The sequence below is a fragment of the Anolis carolinensis genome, chromosome 4, assembly GCF_035594765.1.
Source record: "Anolis carolinensis isolate JA03-04 chromosome 4, rAnoCar3.1.pri, whole genome shotgun sequence".
Classification (NCBI taxonomy): domain Eukaryota; kingdom Metazoa; phylum Chordata; class Lepidosauria; order Squamata; family Dactyloidae; genus Anolis; species Anolis carolinensis.
Genome location: NC_085844.1, coordinates 35766672 through 35788596, shown reverse-complemented (window position 1 = coordinate 35788596; position 21925 = coordinate 35766672). Strand labels below are relative to the sequence as shown.

Sequence of the window (21925 nt, the reverse complement as noted above, 5' to 3'; positions counted from 1 at the left end):
AGCAACTTCAGTTGGCAAAAAGAGCTGTAACTGAGGCTGATACAAGTTAACTGAGGCTGTTAACTTAATTCTACAACAACTCCTCTGGCTGCCAGACTCTCTCTTTTTTTTCAATTCAAAATGCTAATTACTGGTATAACATACAAAGCCCAAATGGCTTAGTTCCAAGCTATTTCACATACCAGATCTCCACATATAAACCTTCCCATGCATAATATCCTCTCTCAGTCCCTTTGCAGACAAAGAGGTAGGGATGTGAGGTAGCAGCTTTTTGGTGGCCAACTCTAGGCTCTGGAACCACCTTCAAAGAGATGCCACAATGCTCTCTCCCTTGCTGCCCCTTCTATCAACATTTTCATTCAAAAAGGCTTTTGAGATCTGAACATTTTTTAAGAAAGTATTTTTTAAAGGATACTGTACTTTTTGACTGTACAGTAGAGTCTTGCTTATTCAACAAAATGTTGGACAATAAGGAGGGATTAAGGAAAAGCCTATTAAATGTCAAATTACGTTATGATTTTACAAATTAAGCACCAAAACATCATGTTTTACAACAAATCAACAGAAAAAGAAGTTCAATACACAGCAATGATGTGTAGTAATTACTGTATTTACGAATTTAGCACCAAAGCATCGCAATGTATTGAAAACATTGACTACAAAAACATTTACTACTAAAAGCCAAACTGCGTTGGATAATACAATATACTGGATAAGCAAAGATTGGATAAGCGAGACTCTACTGCATTTTAAAAATTACTTTAAAAATATTTTAATTCTAGATTTAAATGTAATTTTGATTTCAAAGTTGTTAATAGCTTAATTCCATTCTAATGCTGTGTACATGAGTTAGCAAGACAGCAAGGATCCCGAAGGAAGAGTAAGCCTGTGTGACAAACCAAACAATTGTCTCACTTCATTTTCCAGCAATGAGTGGGATCTGGGATAAATGCCTATGAACACTAATCTCACTATCAAGTATCACATGAATTCCTTACACAATATAATATCAACTAGATCTCCCAAACAGGGCATAAAACTCATCCTATTCAAATACTATCTTCTATGTTCAGAAAAAGGATTGTGTTGCACTTTTTGTGTGGGTTCCTAATAAAAACATATACAAGATCTATGCTATTCAGTCAACTCATCTTACAATCAAGATGAATTTATCGGATAAGAAAGTTTTGGGGCAGATTAAAGCTTATCACAAAAGCTATAGTTCTTAGCAAAAATATTTCTTTCTTTAAAAAAGCAGTAGGCTTTTAGATACCCTTGTTTATTATATACACGATGAAGCTTTGGATTCCACTTATATATTAAACGTTTTAATGGACCATCTCTGAAAGGTGACCTGGGTTCCACTCTAGGTGTGCATCTACACCGTAGAAGGAATACAGTTTGACACCATGGCTCAATGCTATGGAACCCTGGGTAGTTTGGTAAGGCACCAGCATCCTTTGTAAGACTAAAACTTACAATTCCATAGCATTGGGCCATGGTAGCCAATGGGGGTGTCAAACAGCATTAATTCTGCAGTGTAGACGTACACTATGATAAATCTTTTTCAGTATCTTCCCTAACAAAGCAAATATTGCAAAGACTGCCATTGCATTGACCCTACATGCATATATATTTCTGAGAAGACACATGAGAGACATTGCCACTGCCAGGTTGCAACTCCATAGACCAGGCAATCAAATACATTCAGACAGCCTTTCTCAACTTTTGAAAATACGGAGGAACTGTGTTGTTGCATCCATTGATGGACACAGCAAATTGCTCATGTCTCGTCTTTTTAAAAACAGGAGGCTTTTAAATACCCAGATTGAAGCCTTGGATACTGGTATTAGAGCTGACAAATTCCATCTTTCTGGCCCATGGAATGTTTTCATAGAATTATCGAGTTGGAAGAGACCGCGTGGGCCATCTAGTCCAACCCCCTGCCAAGAAGCAGGAAAACTGCATTCAAAGCACACCCGATAGATGGCCATCCAGCCTCTGCTTAAAAGCCTCCAAAGAAGGAGCCTCCACTTCGGGGCAGAGAGTTCCACTGCTGAATAACTTTCACAGTTAGGAAGTTCTTCCTAATGTTCAGGTGGAATCTCCTTTCCTGTAGTTTAAAGCCATTGTTCCGCATCCTAGTCTCTAGGGCAGCAGAAAACAAGCTTGCTCCCTCCTCCCTATGGCTCCCCCTCACATATTTATATATGGTCATCATGTTTCCTCTTCTGCAGCCTAAACATGCCCAGCTCTTTAAGATGCTCCTCACACGGCTTGTTCTCTAGATCATTTTAATCACCCTCCTCCGGACATATTCCAACTTGTCAACATCTCCCTTCAATTACGGGGCCCAAATTGGACATAGTATTCCAGGTATGGTCTGACCAAAGCAGAATAGCGAGGTAGTATGACTTCCCTGGATCTTAACACTATACTCCTATTTATGTAGGCCAAAATTCCATTGGCTTTTAGAGCCACCACGTCACATTGTTGGCTCATGTTTAACTTGTTGTCCATGAGGACTCCAAGATCTTGGACTCATCACTGAGCCTGGAACCCCAGATTGTGGTGGAGGCTAGGGGGGCTTTCACACAATTAAAACTTGTGCGCCAGTTGCACCCGTACCTTGGGAAGTCAGACTTGACCACGGTGGTCCATGCTCTCGTTACATCCAGGATAGACTACTGCAACATGCTCTATGTGGAGTTGCCTTTGAAGACTGCCTTTGAAGCTACAAATAGTCCAATGAGAAGCAGCCAGGTTAATAAATGGGGCGGCATATAGGGAGCACACAACTCGCATGTTACGTCAGTTCCACTGGCTGCCTGTTTGCTACCAGGCACAATTAAAAGTGCTGGCTTTGCCCTATAAAGCTCTAAAGGGCCCCTGCCCAGTTTACCTGTCCAAACGCATCTCCCTTTATGAACCACCGCAAAGACTAAAATTTTCTGGGGAGGCCCTGCTTTCAGTCCCGCCACCATCACAGGCGTGTTTGGTGGGGAAGAGAGACAGGACCTTCTCAGTGATTGACCCCTGGCTATGGAATTCCCTTCCTGGCGAGATTAGATCAGCTCCCTCCCTCCTGTCCTTCAGAAAGACCTGGCTGTGGGACCAAGCCTTTGGGGCAGTGCAATGAAGCAATAATTGGAAACCTACTCTGCTGACCGGAGCCAGCAGGGTATCCTGAGTTAGTTTAAATAGCTTATTTTAAAGTAGATATAACTGAATTTGTGTATATTTATAATTATTTTATGTGCTGGCATGGACTGCTTGCTGTATATATGTTGTGCTCCACCCTGGAACCCCTTCGGTGTGATAAGGGTGGAATATAAATGTTTTAAATAAATAAATAAATCTTTTTCACAAGCACTGCTATGGAGATAGGCATCCCTAATTCTTTATCTTTTATTTTAAAATTATAAAAAGCATATTACTTGTTTTAATTGATTGCCTTTAATGTTTCTCTGGGTTCCACTCTAAGGAAGCATCTACATCAGGCATGGGCAAACTTGGGCCCTCCCTCCAGGTGTTTTGGACTCCAACTCCCACAATTCCTAACAGCCTCCCGGCTGTTAGGAATTGTGGGAGTTGGGAGTCCAAAACACCTAGAGGGAGGGCCCAAGTTTGCCCATGCCTGGTCTACACTGTAGAACGAATGCAGTTTTGACACCACTTTGAAATGCCATGGGAGAGTCTTGAGTAGGCATGGGCAAACCTGGGCCCTCCTTCCAGACTTCAACTCCCACATTTCGGCTGTTAGGAATTGTGGGAGTTGCAGTCCAAAACACCTGGAGGGAGGGCCCAAGTTTGCCCATGCCTGGTCTTGAATCTTCCCTGCTAGCGCCTCACCAAATTGCAACTCCCAGGATGCCATTATTACATTGGGCCATGGTAATTAAAAGTGGTGTCAAGAAGTGCATTCAATCTGCAGTGTAGATGCAGCCTGGGAGAATTAAATACATGCGACTAAACTGTGAACTCTGAGGTGGCTTGAGTGAAGGTGCATCTTCATAGCCTGCCTGCCTGCCTTCAGAAGCCTCCTGGGCCGCTTACCATACCTTTCTTCCCTCGCAGACTTCCTGACGGCCGCCCAAACTCCTCGCCTGCCGTCTTCGTCTCCTCCTTCGATTCTCCTCCTCTTCTGCTAACCGAAAAGTCACGCGACCGGCGTCCAAGGCGGGAAGCGACGTCTACCTGTTGTTTGTTGTTCTCAGCCTCCCTCTCAAGCCCAATGCCTCAGACCCAGGCGACTTCAACTCCCGGCATGCCTCGCGCCCGGCGCCTCGCCGCCAACAAACAGCCCGGCTAGCATGCTTGCTTGCTTGCTGTCCCCCTTCCTTTAAAACTCCAAACCCCAGAAGGCATTGCGGCTACATCTCCCGCGCCTGGCTTTTGGCTAAAACCGAAACCAGCCCTTCTCGTCTTCGCAGGGCCTGCTGGGATTTGTAGTTGGGCGCCGTTGCAGCAGGCCAACCCATGACTCGCTTGATTGTGGTGGTGGGGATTGGTCGTACAGTCCTAGTCAACGCAACTTATAATACATCAATTATGCATTATATACTACATAAATGATGTAAATTATATCATGATATAAACAAGTCAACTTACGATATAATATAATACTATTAGTAAGGTAAAGGTAAAGGTTTTCCCCTGACGTTAGGTCCAGTCGTGACCGACTCTGGGGGTTGGTGCTCATCTCCATGGCTAAGGCGAAGAGCCGGTGTTGTCCGTAGACACCTCCACGGTCATGTGGCCGACATGACTGCATGGAGAGCCATTACCTTCCCACCGGAGCGGTATCTATTGCTGTACTCACATTTGCATATTTTCGAACTGCTAGGTTGGCAGAAGTTGCGGCTAACAGCCGGAGCTCACCCCACTCCCAGAATTCGAACAGTTGATTTTTTGCTCAGCAAGTTCAGCAGCTCAGCGGAGCTCCAATAGTACAAAATACTGGTGGTATATTATAGGTGTTGTGGTATAACAATATGGTAAAATAGAATTTATATATATATATATGATATTACTAATAATATTGCAGAATAATATAGTACAATATAATATATACAGTAATACAATAATTATATATCATATATAATATTACCAATAATATTGCAATATAGTAGTATAGTAAAATATAATATTCAGTATTATAATAATTATATACTATATATATATTACTAATAATATTGTAGTATAGTATAGTTAATATAATAACATATAATAATAATGCAGTATAATAGTACAGTATAGTACAATGTAATATATACTAATATTGTGCTATGCTAATAATATATATTGTATATAGATATATTACTAATGATATTGTAGTGTAATACAATATACTACTACTAATACAATATAATAATAAACAATAATATTGTAATATCACCATACTAATATATTAATTATAATACTACTGATAATATATAATAATATATAATGATAATATTGTTTTATTATTGTATATTTGTATATTTTAAGTTATATTGTGATGTGTTCAACTGTGAGCTTCTTTGAGTCTCCATGTGGAGAGATAAAGTGGGATATAAATAAATAAATAAATAAACGCTATGCGGCAATGTTATATCAAGTTTATTATTATTATTATTATTAAATCTAAAATTATATCAAATTGAGCAGGGAGAGTGTGCGTGGCCTTGCGAGGCGGCTGCTGTATTTCAGTAAATGCCTTCCATTGATTCATGCGAAAAGGAAAAATTTAAAAAGCACAATCACTTGGCTGTCTTCTCTCTCTGAAATTAAAAAGCAAAAGCAACAAAAGCATTATGTTGCTTTTATTCAATATTCCAGGCGGCAATCCTATTAAAAACTTTTCTAAGATTTAGGCTTCATTATATATGATCAGTGTAGGCTAGGTATGGGCAAACTTTTTGTAGGCTGTTAGAAATTGTAGAAGCTGAAGTCCAAAACACCCGGAGGACTGAAGTTTGCCCATGGCTGGTGTAGACTCAGATAATGCGATTTAACTTTGCTGGACTTTATTATATAAGTCTACACTGACCACACAAAGCAGTTTGTATGTTTCCCCCCCTTTTGAGTAGTTTATCAATATTATTGTGTCATTATTGTTTATCATTATTGTCTTACTAGAGCTGTTAAACACAGGAGGAATATTAGAAAATTAATCAGAACATACTGTATTTCACAACAGGGCCACCTTGTGGTAATGAGATTTATTTCAGTTATTACACTATGTAACAAAGCTTGAAAAAAAATTTTTGTTCCTGGTTTGAAAATATTATTTCTTGTTTAATTGTGTGGTATTTACTTTGAAAGTACAGTAGAGTCTCACTTATCCAACACTCACTTATCCAACGTTCTGGATTATCCAACACATTTTTGGAGTCAATGTTTTCAATATATTGTGATGTTTTGGTGCTAAATTCATAAATACAGTAATTACTACATAGCATTACTGTGTATTGAACTACTTTTTCTGCCAAATTTGTTGTCTAACATGATGTTTTGGTGCTTCATTTGTAAAATCATAACCTAATTTGATGTTTAATATGCTTTTCCTTAATGCCTCCTTATTATCCAACATATTCGCTTATCCAACATTCTGCCGGCCCGTTTATGTTGGATAAGTGAGACTCTACTGTAGTTGGTATATGTGAGAAACGTCGTTTTTGTGGCCGCCACAAACTATGTTGAATTGGTTGAAACTCTTGGAGATATTCATTGAAAGACTATAGCAAAATGTGCTGCAGGATGGCTTGCGAAAACAAAGTTTTTACAGTTTAATAAATCTTTTCCATGTTTTTATGAGGGAACCAATTAGGAAATGACAGGAACAAAAATCATGTTACATAGTGTTATGACAAGCTTTCTGACTATTTTAATCACATTTCTGGACTGCAACATTTTTCTGAGGGTATAAATGATGGTGATGACGATTGGAAAATAATACAACTCCTAGAATTCCCAAACACCTGTCAGAACAATACATTCTAGATGCCATTTTCCAAACAAGTAATATTTGCATGCTCTGGCTTCCATTGACTTCCTAATATCTAAATTCCTCATTTCCTTCATTCATATACGGGTTCGGAGGAAGATGATTAGAAAATGAAAGTAAAATGTGTTCATAAATCCATGTGTTTCAATAGATGCATTACAGAACAATAATTTGAGTATTGTGATTTCTTCTAGTCATCCCATCTTAACTTTGATATTGTTGTGTAACTGGAAACGAAAAACCAAAGATGTTATCCTTTAAATGTGTTTTTAATAAATGATCCAATTAATGTTGTCCAAGGCTTTCATGGCTGTGTGGCCATGTTCCAGAAGTATTCTCTCCTGACGTTTCACCACATCTATGGCAGGTATCCTCAGAGGTTGTGAGGTATGGAACCAATTAATCCAATTAATATTTTATTTTGGTTTAATTAATCCAATTGAACCAAAATATAGCTAGAAAAATATATAGTACAAAGGTTTTTTTTATAAAAAAAGAACAAACAATCAAATTAATGTTTTAATTGGATCATTTGTTCATTTTTTTCTAGCTATATTTTAGTTTGACTTATACTGTAAATTACTTTGGATCCCATATTGGAGAAAGGTGGGATTTAATTAAAGAAAGATATAGATGATGTGACAATGAGCTCTGAGGCTGGAGCTACAGTGCCATATAATACAGTTTGGAACTGCATTATATGGTCAGTGTAGACCCATGTAATCAGTTCAGCACAGTTGGTAGTGTAGATCCAGCCTAAGACAATTCTTGTATTTAGTAAACTGGATGTTGAATGGTTGCATATCTTTTCCTAACTCTGCAGTTTTTAAAGTTAACGCCCAAACATGCCATTTGTGTTTGCAGCCTATGCATGTGGCCAGATTTCATCATTGTGGAGCCATGAAAAACCAAAAAGCCAATTTATCTTCAATGGTTCATGCCAAATAAGAGCCTTCCCAGTGTGACAGCTTCTAGACTGCAACCCCATTATAACATCCTTCAAGGCCTGTTTATATGAGAATGATGGGGTATGTAGTCAAAAACAACTGGGGGGGGGGCCTTGGTTAGTGAGACTTGCTCAAGACAAACAAAAATACCCAAGAAATCCAGAGTGTAATACAGAAATGAGAAGGAGGAGGAGGAGGGGGAGGAGGAAAAAGCTAAATAAAATCTAATTCTTCAGAGCCTTGTTCTTATGTTAAGAGCTACATCCAAGTTGTCCAGTATATTTTCCTCTCACTTTGTGCAAAAGTATTTTTTGTGGAACAGATATAGGCAGAATGAATATGCTATGCATTGAAATGCAAATTGGGTAGTTGCAGCATTCAGTTTGGTTCAATATTGTTTAAATTAACTGCTGCTTGGGACTAGTGTCTTTTGTGTTACTTGATAGATGCATTGAATCCCTCCTTTATGTTTAAAATATACCTGAATACTTGCTTGTTCAAAAACCTTGTTGCCTGCCAAGTGTAATAGAACATATCTTGTGATATTGTAAATCTGGAAAAAATGGTTCTGCAGGACAGGGTTGGGAAGCGTGATGCTCTAGCTGTGTTTGGCTGACCATTTCTATCAGCCATAGGTAGTTTAGTGAAGGATTCTGGAGTTATGACCAAAAACAGTTGGAGATCCACAGTTGCTAACCCCTGCTTTGTTGTTGGGTGCCTTCAAGTTGTTTCTGATTTACGCAACCCTAAGACAAACCTATAATTAAGTCCTAAGGGCTCAGAGGGTTTTGTCATTGTCTTCTTCTTAGGCCAAGATAGGGGTCACCAATGGGTTTCAATGAGCCAATGGGGATTTAAGTTTCGTCTATTATAGTCCTCCTAGTTAAGCACTTGGACAACTACACCACACTGGCCCTGCTTTGCAGAGATGTAGGACAGTGGTCTGTGTATGACTGCTATGCTATTCAGGCTGTAAGGCAAATCATACTGGAAAGGATGCATCAGAGCAGGGGTCCTCAAGCCTTTTAAGCTGAGGGCTGGGCCACAATCCTTCAGACTACTGAGGGGCCAAATTATCATTAGAAAAAAATATATGAACAAATTCCTATGCACACTGCACGTGTCTTATTTGAAATGCAAAAAACAACAATGAAATAACAATACTTTAAATATAAAAACCATTTTAACCAACATAAACCTATCAAGATTTCAATGGGAAGTGTGGGACTGCTTCTGGCCAATGAAATAGTCAAGTTAATTAGGATTGTTGTTGTTGTGTGCCTTCAAGTCATTTCAGATTTTGGGTGAGCCTAAGTCTAAAACAAGGAGCACCGGTGGCGAAGTGTGTTAAAGCACTGAGCTGTTGAACTTGTGGACCGAAAGGTTCCAGGTTCAAACCCTGGGAGCGGCGTGAGCGGCCTCTGTTAGCTCCAGCTTCTGCCAACCTAGCAGTTCGAAAACATTCCAATGTGAGTAGATCAATAGGTACTGCTCCGGCGGGAAGGTAAGGGTGCTCCATGCAGTCATGCCGGCCACACGACCTTGGAGGTGTCTATGGACAACGCCGGCTCTTCGGCTTAGAAATGGAGATGAACATCAACCCCCAGAGTCAGACATGATTGGACTCAACGTCAGGGGAAAACCTTTACCTTTTTAAAGTCTAAAACTGAGGGCAGGGGCCTGGTAAATGACCTTCGAAGGCCGCATCTAGCCGATGGGCCTTAGTTTGGGAACCCTGCATCAGAGGGTGGGAAAATCGAATTGTATGAATCTCCAATATAGAAAGGATTATTTAAAGCGGAGGTGGTAGGTCACTTTTTCTATGCCTTAACAAACAAAATAGGGCAAAATAGTGTTTATGTTAATTAAATTATAACTGTTATATTTTTATATTTCTAATGCAAATGGGGGAGAAAAGAGATAGAAGTGGAGGCAGTTGCCTCCCTCCCCCACAGGCCTGTCACTTGTGCTCCAAATATAATTCATTTCAACAGGGGAGAAGTTTAAATGGAAAACGCAGGCATGTTAATTTTCAACCAGAACTTTTCCACAAAACATTGTGTCCTAGCAATAGTACGCTTGTACTCATATATCAGCTTTCTTATTTCTCAGTGCATTGTTTGAGTAATTTGAAAGGAACTGGTGAGCAGTCACCGTTAACTTGATTCTTCAAATGTGTTTTTATTAATTTCATAGGTGCGATTTCCCCCCATTCTTTTCTAGCTCATAACCTTTAGCATCGTTTTTGAGGCAGAACTCATTTCTTTGATGTATAATAATTTGTTGCATGATGAGAGCATCCAAAGACAAGAAAACGTTCATCATTCAGTATGGAGCACAAATTAGATTTGATGAGCTCTGTGTCAGAAGGAAATGGCAAGGAATTATTTATGCATCCTCTCTCAAACATTTATCTTGCACAGAAGTCAGACTTTGACTGTTGAAACTGTAATTCTGGATTTATTTCACTGGCAAAAATCCATTTTGTTTAGGCCCAATGAACGATAACAGACTGAAGAGGGCTGGCCGTTGTTTGATGGGACCTGGCCATACTATGATAAAAATCTGTTCTTTCACAGTCCTCTGAACAACAGAGGGATTCATCTTCTCTGTGCCTGGGTGTGCATGAAAATGTGCCTCAGGTAACCTTTTCCTCGTTGTTTGCTTATCTGCCAAATTCCAATTTCTCCATTGTCTTGGGGTCAGGATTGGCTTCTGTTTATAGTCTTTGGATGACATCTAATTAGGTTAGAAAAAGGAAAGTCAACATTATGAAATGTCACAAATTAACAAAATTATCTCCAAGTGCCATTTTAACAAGTGAGGTTTTTTTTTGTTTTTTTTTTTAAAAAAACCCCAATAGTTTTCCTTCCTAAAAAAAACAGGTTTAGATAGAGTTGTGACGACTCTAAGCTGCGAGAGCACTGGGAACCAGACACGGAGGCCAATAAACAATCTAATATCTTTATTAAAGAAATAAAAGAGTATATAGTCCAGCAATAGTCCTTTTAGGAAAGGTCAAATATAGTCCAGTAATATAAAGGTAGATGTCCAGTATTAGAGTTCAAAGTTTAAATTCCAATAACCGAAACACACTCAAACTTCCAAGCAGTTTGAGTGGGGAATTAAGCAAGGTCTTTCAAGGAGTCCCAGGTTCAATGTCCGAGGCTAGGATAACAAGGCAAGGCAAAGTTGGTCGTGGTGGAACTGAATCGCAGTCCAGACTTGACAGGGAGACGAGACGCAACGCCCGGTCTACTCAAGAGTAGCACGCCGCAGAAACTAGAGACGATGTTGGGTTCTCAACTGACACGTTGACACCGCGATGGCCAAACAGCGCGCAGAACTTTTAAGGGACTTCGAATCTCCCCTCAAACCAGGTGCCTGAACACATTTTCCCAAGGGAAATGGATTGAAGACAACAACTTGCCAGATGCAAACCTCCCTGGAAACTCTCAAGGGAATCGGTTTAATTAGCGTTTGCTCTCTCCGCTTGTGATGTCTCATGGGCCTTGTAGTCCCGTTCCTAGTGCTATTGTGGCAGATGAGGAGGAAAATTTGGGATTTCCACCGGTTCAGCTTGAATCGGAGCCTCGCCACCTGGAGGATGTTTGTCCTCAGGAAGTTAACCAAACAAGCCTTGGGCAGAATTCTCCCCCGTTTTCCCGAAAGGACAATTATAATAGAGATAGAGGAGCGAGGGAGGCTAATCGCCGGAGCCTCAGAATCGCTGCCAGACAATTAGCTGATTAAGTCTGCTTCCCTTGGGAAATTCTAAGGAGTCATGCATCTGGACACAGTTTGGGTTTCACTTCTTGTTCTCCAGGGAAAGTGTTCTATTGGCGGGAAAACAAGATCCTATATAGGGGTTTTGCCGCAAGGGGAACCTTGCGGAGTCAATTTGTTCAGCTTGAGGAGAGAGATTGTGTGTAGACTTCGTACCCCAGTTCCCTGTTTCACGGATCAAGTTTTCAACCTAGCTTTGTTTCACGGATCAAGATTCCAGCCTTGCCTTGTTTCACGGACTTCTATGGACTCAGTTCTTGTTTCATGTTTGCCTTGTTTCAAGTTTGATCTAGCCAAGATTCAAGCCTATTTTCCAGCCTTGTTGTCAAGCTACCTTGAACTTTAGAGACCCTGTCATTTCCCCACACTTTGCTTGGCAAAGTGTGTGTTTCGGTCAAGTGGATTATAACTTTGAACTCTAATATCTTATATTGGACATTATTTTCCTGGACTATATTTGACCTCATCTGAAAGGTCTGCTTCTGAACTTTACTCTTCACTTGTTTTTATTGACTTTATATATTTCTATAATAAAGATATTAGATAGATTCTGGTCTCTGCGCATGGTTATTGGTGCTCTGCGGCCTGGACCCTGACACCGCTTTTCCTCCTATTCTGCTTCTCAGAGCGGGATGTTTCCCAAAACAATTTCCTATCAAACGGAGCACTCTCCGGGGAACTAGGCTCCATTTCAAGGGCTTTCGTAATTAACTGTGGGCTAAAACTGTCAACAGGGGACATCTGGAAAGGAGCAGAATCTTGCTGAGTTGGCAAAAACCCCATATCTTCTTCAGTCTGATCAATAATGGCTGCGGGGTCATGACTCAAGGGTCCCTGAGACATCACAAGAGTAGCAGTTAGTGTCTCCTATGTCATTTGAGCAGTGAATCATCTCTAGGTTTGAGGATAAATTTTGCAAGAGCCATCCAAGTATTGAAGCCATTTTGGTGTGTCAGTTCAGTGCCCTCAATAAGTCTTTCAGAAATTGGACTGAAATTCTAAGTGGATTCACTAGGTCTTGGTTTGAAAGCCACTAGATCAGTGGTTCTCAACCTGTGGGTCCCCGGGTGTTTTGGCCTACAACTCCCAGAAATCCCAGCCAGTTTACCAGCTGTTAGGATTTCTGGAAGTTGAAGGCCAAAACATCTGGGGACCCACAGGTTGAGAACCACTGCACTAGATGCTAATGTTTATATGAACTTCTCTGGAATAGGAATCTTATCTGCAACTAGCCATTTTTCTGCTATCTATAAGAAAGTCAGTAGCAAGATGGAGGTGAACATTTACTGATTTGTAACTGTTGTTTCAGAGGTATTGTATAGCTTTTCTCAAAGACCGAGGCAACAAAAGAAAAATGATATTCTGTAGCTTACATCAATAGTCAGACACCAGCTTCTCATGAAAAAAATTAACAGGTCAGTTTGGTTGTGGGGTCTAGAATATCTGTCTCTAGTAAAACCAACACCATCTTGAATCACAATCAAAAGGAACTTCTTCCTTCCTCCCTGCTGAAGGAAGCAAACAACTCCTTCTCCAAATATTAACTCATCAAAGGTACTGTTTGAATAGTTTTAAATTACTGAACTTTGAAGGCAGCCATATGACTAGTTAGGGGATTTTTAGCCTGCTAGGTAGTACTTTAAGTCAGTTGATGATTCTTTGGCTTGTACCATTGTCTTCAGCACAGATGTTGATGTAGATAAGACCTGATGATATGTGATGGCCTGATGCAGTATCACATGTCCTTATTCATTCCATCTGTTGCAGAGCTAACAAGCCCTTTCTGCAATAGCATAGGTGTTTTGCAGAAGGGGGAACAGGTTTTCTAAAAGCCATCAGAGAGTAGTTAATCTAGCTGTGTGAATAAATATTGCTAGACAAAGACACACTTATGCTGATTCATCATTTGCAGTCACTCTTCCCCGATAAAGGTCTTGAATAACCACATGTCCTCATCAAAGCAGATGAAAAGGTCACAGGTTGCTTCTGACTGTGCGCTTTGGCCATAGATTTTCTTGTTATAAAATATTAGAAAACAAATTATTACCTTGTTCAATTAAGTGTCCATATGCGTGTGCCAGATGTTCACACTACAGGCAAGCCGGCTAGGAAGGAGAAAGGTAACTAACCGTAATGTGATTGATTTCAGCGTGGAGGTCTACCACTGCTAAAACAACACATATGTGCATGAAGATGCAGGTGCAACAACTAGGATTTCTTTTCTTGCAAAGCACACTGTTGTTTTCTGACCTTACAGGAATCTGTGACAGACACATTTTCACATGAAGGGGAAAATTGGGCAGATACACATGGAAAATGACATATGAATGCTATGCTTCTTGAAAACGTTCTTGCCACTAATGATCTAATTCAGGTCTTCCAACACTGGTAGGCGGCTAAGGGATTCTGAGAGTTGCAGTCTGATACATCTGAGTGATATTTTCCCAAACTGTCTTTCTTCTTGACCAAGGGCAGGGAATCGGGTGCTCAAGCAGTTTTGGAATTCACCTTTCATAATTCTCCCATTGGCAATGGTTATTTACCGATGACCAAAAGATATGGAGGTCCAAAGCTTTTAGACGCTTTTAGGGAAATAAGGTGTGTCAGATAATGTGTTTAGGTCAGCTTTGGTGGATCCAGGGGATAACTCTCTGTTCCTTGGAGCTATACGAATTACCAGGAAAAAAAAAGCAAAACTAAACACCATAAATGGGACAACCAACTTGTGCTTTTGAAAAGCTAACCCAATTGAACTTAATAAAAGCTGTATTACTGCTCTGGAGGCTGCCAAGAGAAGTGATTTTATCTCTCTCTTTTTGGTCAAAAAAGAGGATGGCCTGAAGCCTCAAAAATAGCCTTGTGGCTTCCAGGTTATAGACTGCTATAGAAAATGAACCTTGTTCCCATAGTTTATGTGTGGCTTGAGTAATAGTGTTGGACTATGGTTCATTACAGATAAAAAGGATATGGAGTAAAAAAAAAAGGGAAAGGTGAGTGATAGAAAGTTTAGAGTTTGAATTGTTGGGCACGCCTTGTTAGGGGTTTGATCACAGATGTCAATCCATGTGCCTTGCATTTCAGTCATTTTAAACCCCTGTACATGTATCTCTTCAGAAGAGGGTTTTAAAATGATGCTGAGAAGCATTCAATTTAAAATGTCAGGCGAAAGACTGTGGCAGCCTGGAAAGGAGGGGAGTGGTGAGAGAAAAATGTAGGGACAACACTGCCCAGTTGACCATGTCATGCCTATAGTGTGGATGTAACATAATAAGGCTGACAGACCATCACTCCCTAAAAAGCCCTTTGAAATGATGTTGGTCAGTTGGAATTCCACTTTCAGAATATTGAACAAAATTAATCATCTAGGAACTCTCTGCAACCTAGTTTTTCTCTAGGACAACTCTGCTTCTTACTTGAACTTAACCACAAAATCCTAAATAAATTGACATGTGAACCTGCTTTTACTTGTCATTGGAAATAAGGCGATCTACTTTTAAACTCTTTTGTGCTCAACTGAGAAAGCTTTTAAGTAGGTGAATAGTAGAGAACACACTCTTAGTTTGGATGGATCGTAGATAAAATGCATTTGCCAGGAACAGAAGTACTCTTTTCATACAGGATTTCTGCAGTGGTTTGTTTTACAGTAGGAAGGTAGCTAAATCATTTCTAGACCACAAAACAACTCTGTCTTTCAAAGAGCTTTTTGTAGTTGCCAAGCTTTGAGTTTATCCGTTCCAGGAGTTCATTGTACTTTGAGAACGTTTGAAAATAGGGAAAAAAATACCACCTTCCTACCATTGTGCTTCCGTTGCTTTATAAACTACTTGCTCCATACAATGAAGAGCCAAGGACTCTTGTTCGAACCTTCAAAGCACAGGTTCTTTGTGAATAAGCACAGAGAATATGGGAGTCTTCGGGCAAGTGATGTGTCCTTTCATATGCTTTTAAGACAGTTTTATCTTAGACTGCATTCCAACTCAGAGCCAACCTTCACTCTGCGGAGGTAACAGATGACTGGATCTCTTGACATTTTTATGAGAACTTTAGAGAGGCTCACTGCATCCTTTCCGCCTGTTCTGGTTCCCCTTTTTAAAACAGCCATCAGTGCAAGATCTATAATGCAAATGGAAAGGATGAAGAGAGGCCAGGCACAACACATGGATCTGTATTTTTTTCACTGCTAAGATGTTATAAAGTGGGCATTGTGTGTTATTCTGATCAAGGAAACAGAATGGAGAGGAATGTTGACTTTCTTCTGTAGTGAAATTTTCCAAACATTTTGAACCTTTCATTGAGGTTTGGTTCCAAGGCCTGCATCCATTGATGCTGATGTCCCATAGACAGTCCCCAAATTACAAACAAGAGGTTCTGTGGGTTTGTTCTAAAGTTTAATTTGTATGTAAGTCGGAACAGCTACATTTTTAAATTGTAGCACACACACACACACACACACACACTTTGGCTAGCATAGGGAAGGGTTAGCACCCCTGTGGAGTTTGTTTTTCTGTTTGTGCCCCTGTTCAGAAGATTTTACCCCCACTTCCTGTTCTTGTAATAATTGGATTTTGCAAAAATATTGGCTTGTTGTTGAAACAAGGATTGGTGAGAAAGCTTCAGTGGAGACACCTTTTCCCCACAATAACCCTTTCAGAAGTCGATTTCCCTTCTTAGAGGTAGATTTCTCACTTCCTGTCATCTCACCCCCTTTCTTAACTGTGAGTGATTTGTAAGTCAGATGTTTGTAACTCGGGGACTGCCTGTATATGGCACAGGAAAATTGTTTCCCTTATCTAAATTGGCAAAATTAAGGTTTGCTTTTGGCGTATTTATTCTGAATATTTTCAAGTTGTGACTGGTGGAATTTTGGATACAGAATCTGTGGATATGGAGAGCTGACTATGTGATTTATCTGCCACGTGTCAATTCATATTTCATAGGTTTTTGCATATTTACACTCTTTATGTTGCTGCATTTACATTGCATGCAAAAATCCCCAAGTTCAGTTTCTGAGGTTTCCGGTCAGAAGGATCATGAATGATATAACTGTAAAATTATTTTGTCTCTGTCCTGAGAAGGTGGAGAGAATTGAGTTAAAAGACTCAATGGTCTGATCTGACATGAGGCACTTCTACATATCCAATAACTTCATTATTTTAACATGTTACTTTGAAGCTCTGCAATTTGCTTACATAAATACAAGCTGATATGAACCTCATTTTATTCAACTGCTGGTTAATTGGACTTCACATTTTATTCTGCTCTTGTTTTCTTTTTATTTGCTGTGCCTTTTTCCTACACCAAAAATACAAGAAGTATAAATGAGTTCATAATCCAGATTTCACCAATGGAATGATTATAGGATAGAATAACTGAAGGAAGTAATTGGTTTAGCAAGGTATTGCATGTAGAAAAAACAAGACACAGGGTAACAATCACAACTCAGGAGGTGCAAAGCTTGCAGTGCTGATTTTAAGAAGCAATTGTTTGCCATCACAGTTCCATGGATCAAAAAGTAGTTAGCAACTGTCATAGACATTTAAAAAGTAACTATTTTAATTATTCAAAGGTAACAAATTGCATTACTGGAAGAGTACAGTTTGATTGTAATGTGATTGTTGAATGTGTTGCATTGTCTATCTGAATTTGTTTAATTTATGGTTGTATTTTTTATGACATTGAATATTTCCCTTTTATGTTGTGAGCTGCCCTGAATCCTCTTGGGGAGATAGGGCGGGATAGAAATAAAGTTTTACTTAGAATCATAAAATCCGAGAGTTGGAAGAGACCTCAGTCTAACTCTACACATCACTTCTTTCCAGGATGAAGAGGAAGCATTGGCGAGCACCCTTTGGGTTCATTCACTTAGCCAAATACAGATCCACCTAACTTTACTTACTTGCTTACAGTTGTGTTATTGAGTTACTAGGGGAGTACATGATATCAGATCAGTGTTCTGGATTTGTAGAATTTTTCTGATTTGGCAGCCAAAGCCCCGGAAATAGGGCAGGTGGCCGGGGGCAGCTGGAGACCGGCAATAACGGGGTGGGTGGAGGCTGGTCTTCAGCTGTATTATCTGCATTTGACTGGTGCAAGAAAAGAACAGCTGTGAGTAGGTTTTTCCTTCCCCCCTTTAGCAAAGCTGGTGTTTGAGAGTGAGACATGTGCTTGCTCAGTGTGGCTCAGTACCACTGTTTAGCGCTTAGGGAATTGATCACTTTTTGAAAATTCATTTTTGCTCCAGTTACTAAACCTTGACTTTTACTTTATTTCTGATCAAAATATTGTTTTCAAAGTGGCTCATTCCCTCACCGAGCAGTGTATAGTTACTATATGAGATAGTGAAGGTAGTGGCCAAATTCTGAAGAGTTGTTTTCAGGTTGTGCAGAGAGGGAGGGGAAGAGAATGAGGAAGGAGCTATAAAACAACTACAGTACCTGAAATGTGGAACCTTGTCTTCTAAATAGATTCAGCACCTTGGATAGCTCTGAACAAAAAACCCAGAACTGGTTCACACTAACTGCCACAAAAGCCACTATTCACCATTGAACTCATGGCCATTACGTTGGAGTAAATTTAAAGTAATAAGGCATAACACACCTTGCAACTATAAAATTAATCTTGTAATACAAGTGGTTATCCTTGCTAAGTTAAAACCATAATGTAACCTTGTTGTCTGCAACTTACTAGCAAAAATGAATTAAATACAAGCAAACCATTGGCCTAGATGTAATATCACATTACAGTAGAGTCTCACTAATCCAAGCCTCGCTTATCCAAGCCTCTGGATAATCCAAGCCATTTTTGTAGTCAATGTTTTCAATATATCGTGATATTTTGGTGCTAAATTTGTAAATACAGTAATTACAGCATAACATTACTGCGTAATGAACTACTTTTTCTGTCAAATTTGTTGTATAACATGAAGTTTTGGTGCTTAATTTGTAAAATCATAACCTAATTTGATGTTTAATAGGCTTTTCCTTAATCCCTCCTTATTATCCAAGATATTCGCTTATCCAAGCTTCTGCCGGCCCGTTTAGCTTGGATAAGTGAGACTCTACTGTATATGGAAAGCCTGATGCATCACATTGCTGGAAAGGGTGCAATCTATTTTAATAGTCAAAGCAAATTGGCCTGACATGCTATTTGCCTTGGCTAGTGCCTCACCAGCCTGATCTTTCCTTCACCCAATTTCCATCTCTACCAAGCCACTGCCTTTTGTGAGATCAAAATATATCTCACAAAAGGTGATGGTATGATAAGATGGGAACTGGATGGAGAAAAGATCCAGGAATACTTTAGATCTAAGATCAATTTATCTTATGCTCTTCAGCTTGCTTGAGGCTTGCTCGAGTAAGGTGGATTTTCCATTGGACATTCTAACAAGTGATTGACCGTTCTTTAAAAAAAAAAAAACAAGTAAAAAAGCATGAATCCACAATTGTTCACAGACAAGGGGCTGTCAGTTCTTTTGTTAAGTCTAATTTGATGTATGAATATAATTTGGATTTCAGCTCATGAGACGGTTTCAGAAAGAAAAGGAGACAGCCTCGGGAGGGATAGGAGAGAAGACAGGGAAAGAGGCAGCAGAACTGAACAGGTAATCAATATTCAGAACAGCTCCTTTTTCTGTACAAAGTGGTTGCAATATATGTGTTCTTTTGGACTTATGGTAACCCTGAAGTGACCCTATTCCTGGTGACATTTTGCAAGATTTGTTCTGTGCAGGTTTGCTATTGCTTTCCTGTGAAGCTGAGGTAGTGTCACTTGCCCAAGGTCTCCTAGTGGGTTTCTATAGCTGAGCATGGATTTGAAATCTGGAATCCCAGAATCCTAGTCTAGTGCTCAAATGACTACACATTGCTAGCTTATATGTTGTTGTTTTTAAAACCAAAATTAAAATATAATTAATTGTTGAAGATTAATTATTTTTCTGCCAGCAGTCCAACAGGCCTTTTTTTGTGTTTCAGGAGCAACTTGAGAAACTGCAAGTCGCTTCTGGTGTGAGAGAATTGGCTGTTTGCAAGGACATTATCCAGGGGGTGCCTGGATGTTTTGATGTTTTTACCAATCTTCTGGGAGGCTTCTCTCATGTCCCCACATGGAGTTGGAGCTGATAGACGGGGCTCATCCGTGCTCTCCCTGGGTTGGATTCGAACCGACAACCTTCAGGTGAGCAATCCAACCTTCAAGTCACCAGTCCGGCCGGCACAAGGGTTTAACCCACTGCACCAGCGGGGGCTCCAGTCCAACAAGTGATATCCAATGAAGAAGGCTAAGAAAAGGTGTGGGGTGGAGGAGTACAAGAAGATGATGAACCAGTTATGCTATTGGAGTGATCCTTTTGATGAAAGTATTGGTGCATATCCATCCATCCATCCATCCATCCATCTATATCCTAGTTCTAGCAGTTGACAAAAGGCCATACCTCATCCCAACTGCCACTCCTGTGGACTCACAGAGAGAGAAGATTAGGGAATATCTGCCAAAATTAAACCACTCCTACACTGTTATTCTGATAAGCCACTCTGGGAATCTTGGTCAGAGGGCAGGATATAAATACTCTAAATGAATATATATATATTCATTTATAATATGGTAGAATTACGGACAATTTTAAATACATAAAATTGGAGAAATGCTTGGTGGTGTCACTATGTTATATTCAGCTTTCCTAAACAAATCTGTGTCTGTGTGTCGCCAGTCACAATGTATTAATTCAGTAACGTCAATCAATTACATTAATGAGTAAATTTAGTAAGAGCTAAAGTAGAGTAGTAGCTTGAATGTTGGATTAAGGGTGCAACTATCCTGTAGAGTTAATGCAGCTTGACATCACTTTAACAGTCATTGTTGAATGCTGTGGAATCTCTGCCAAAGTGTTAGTGCCTAACCAAACTACAAGTTTTAGGATTCTATAGCATTGAGCCATGGCAGTTAAAATGGTATCAAACTGCCTCAATTCTACAGTGCAGATGCACCCAAGACTTCGGGAAGCCAGAATTCAAACCCATGATCAGCCATGGAAACCCACTGGGAGACCAGTCTGTCAGCCTAAGAAGAAGGCAACAGCAAAATTCCTCAGAATAAATCTTGCCCAATCACCAAAAGTCAGGATTAGCTTCAAGACACATAAAAACAAATAAGAACTCCTGGAGATAAGGAGACAAGGAGGCAAGGGATATATTTGGAGTGCCTGTAAGTAGAAAAGCAACCATAGAGCCCAAGTGAATAAAAAGTGCACTAACTATATATTGCATGTATTGTGATATTCCTGGATAATTTAGTGATCCCACTTCCCATAACTATAAAAGTAATTAGAATTTAGGTTGCACTTCAAAAGGAGGGACCTTTTCCTTTACTAAGTTTCATTCACAATCAGGGCCGGCCCCACCATGGAGGCCACGTGAGGCAGCCACCTTGGGAGCAGGTCCCCGAGGGGTGCCGTCAGGCTTCTCCCGCCCCAGCGGGGACCATGGGCTCGCTCGCTGGTGAACAGGAAGGCCTGTTCGGCGACGAGCGAGCTCCACATGGCCACTGCTGCCTGGGCAAGGCCAGCCAGGCCAGGGCGCACTGGGCGGGAGGCGGGGCACCGTCAGGGCGGTACCCCGCCTCTCGCGCTACTCGCCCTGACCCCGCCTCCCACGCTGCGTGAGAGGCGGGGTCAGGGCGAGCAGCGCGGGAGGCGGGGCCAGGGCGCGGGAGGCGAGGCCCGCCGGCACCGTGGGAGGCGTGGCCATGTGCCTCCCGCGGCACATGGCCACGCCTCCCGCGGCGCCGGCAGGGGGGGGCGCTTTTCCCCACCCCCGCTTAATATTTAAAATTATCTCCGGCCGGCCCTGTTCACAATGTAATGTAGTGATTACAAATAAATGGTTAACTATAGCGAGTTAGTTTCAAGCACTTTATAAGCCTTAGTGCAAGTTTTAATACCAGTCAGCGTGTTTTGCATCACATCAAATCAAGAATGATTTAACGCTAATGGGGTAAAGTCATTCTGTGCATGCCAAACAATGAAACTGCTGTGTTTGGACTTCTCTGGCAGATGTTGCAGGCGGTATCTATCTTCTCTCTTGGGAACATTGCTTGCTTTAATTAAGATCATTTGAAATACGTATTTTGGTCTATTGTATATACATTTGTTCTTGTATGCAGGAAGAGATAGTTTTACAAAGTGGTTTGTATCCCCTTAAGACTATCAGGT

The 21925-nt window shown here is 40.4% G+C and overlaps 1 protein-coding gene and 1 long non-coding RNA gene across 5 annotated transcripts in view; one reads left to right on the top strand and one right to left on the bottom strand.

The window, feature by feature from the left end:
• The window catches only part of snx16 (sorting nexin 16), a 36565-nt gene extending 32228 nt beyond the window's left edge, over positions 1–4337 (bottom strand). The window contains exons 1-2 of one of the 4 annotated variants that reach the window (XM_062980222.1): positions 4062–4337; positions 2629–2734 (exon numbers count right to left, since the gene is read on the bottom strand). The gene's annotated coding sequence lies outside the window, so the exon portion shown is untranslated. Of the gene's footprint in view, positions 1–2628; positions 2735–4056 lie in introns of all 4 variants that reach the window. The other 3 variants (XM_062980221.1, XM_062980219.1, XM_062980220.1) reach the window with 3 other exon arrangements.
• Positions 4338–5477: 1140 nt separating this feature from the next.
• On the top strand, positions 5478–21298 carry LOC134298834 (uncharacterized). The gene is made up of 3 exons (XR_010005930.1): positions 5478–8016; positions 19236–19321; positions 19692–21298. It is a non-coding gene; the product is annotated as an uncharacterized LOC134298834 (long non-coding RNA).
• Positions 21299–21925: the final 627 nt, after the last annotated feature.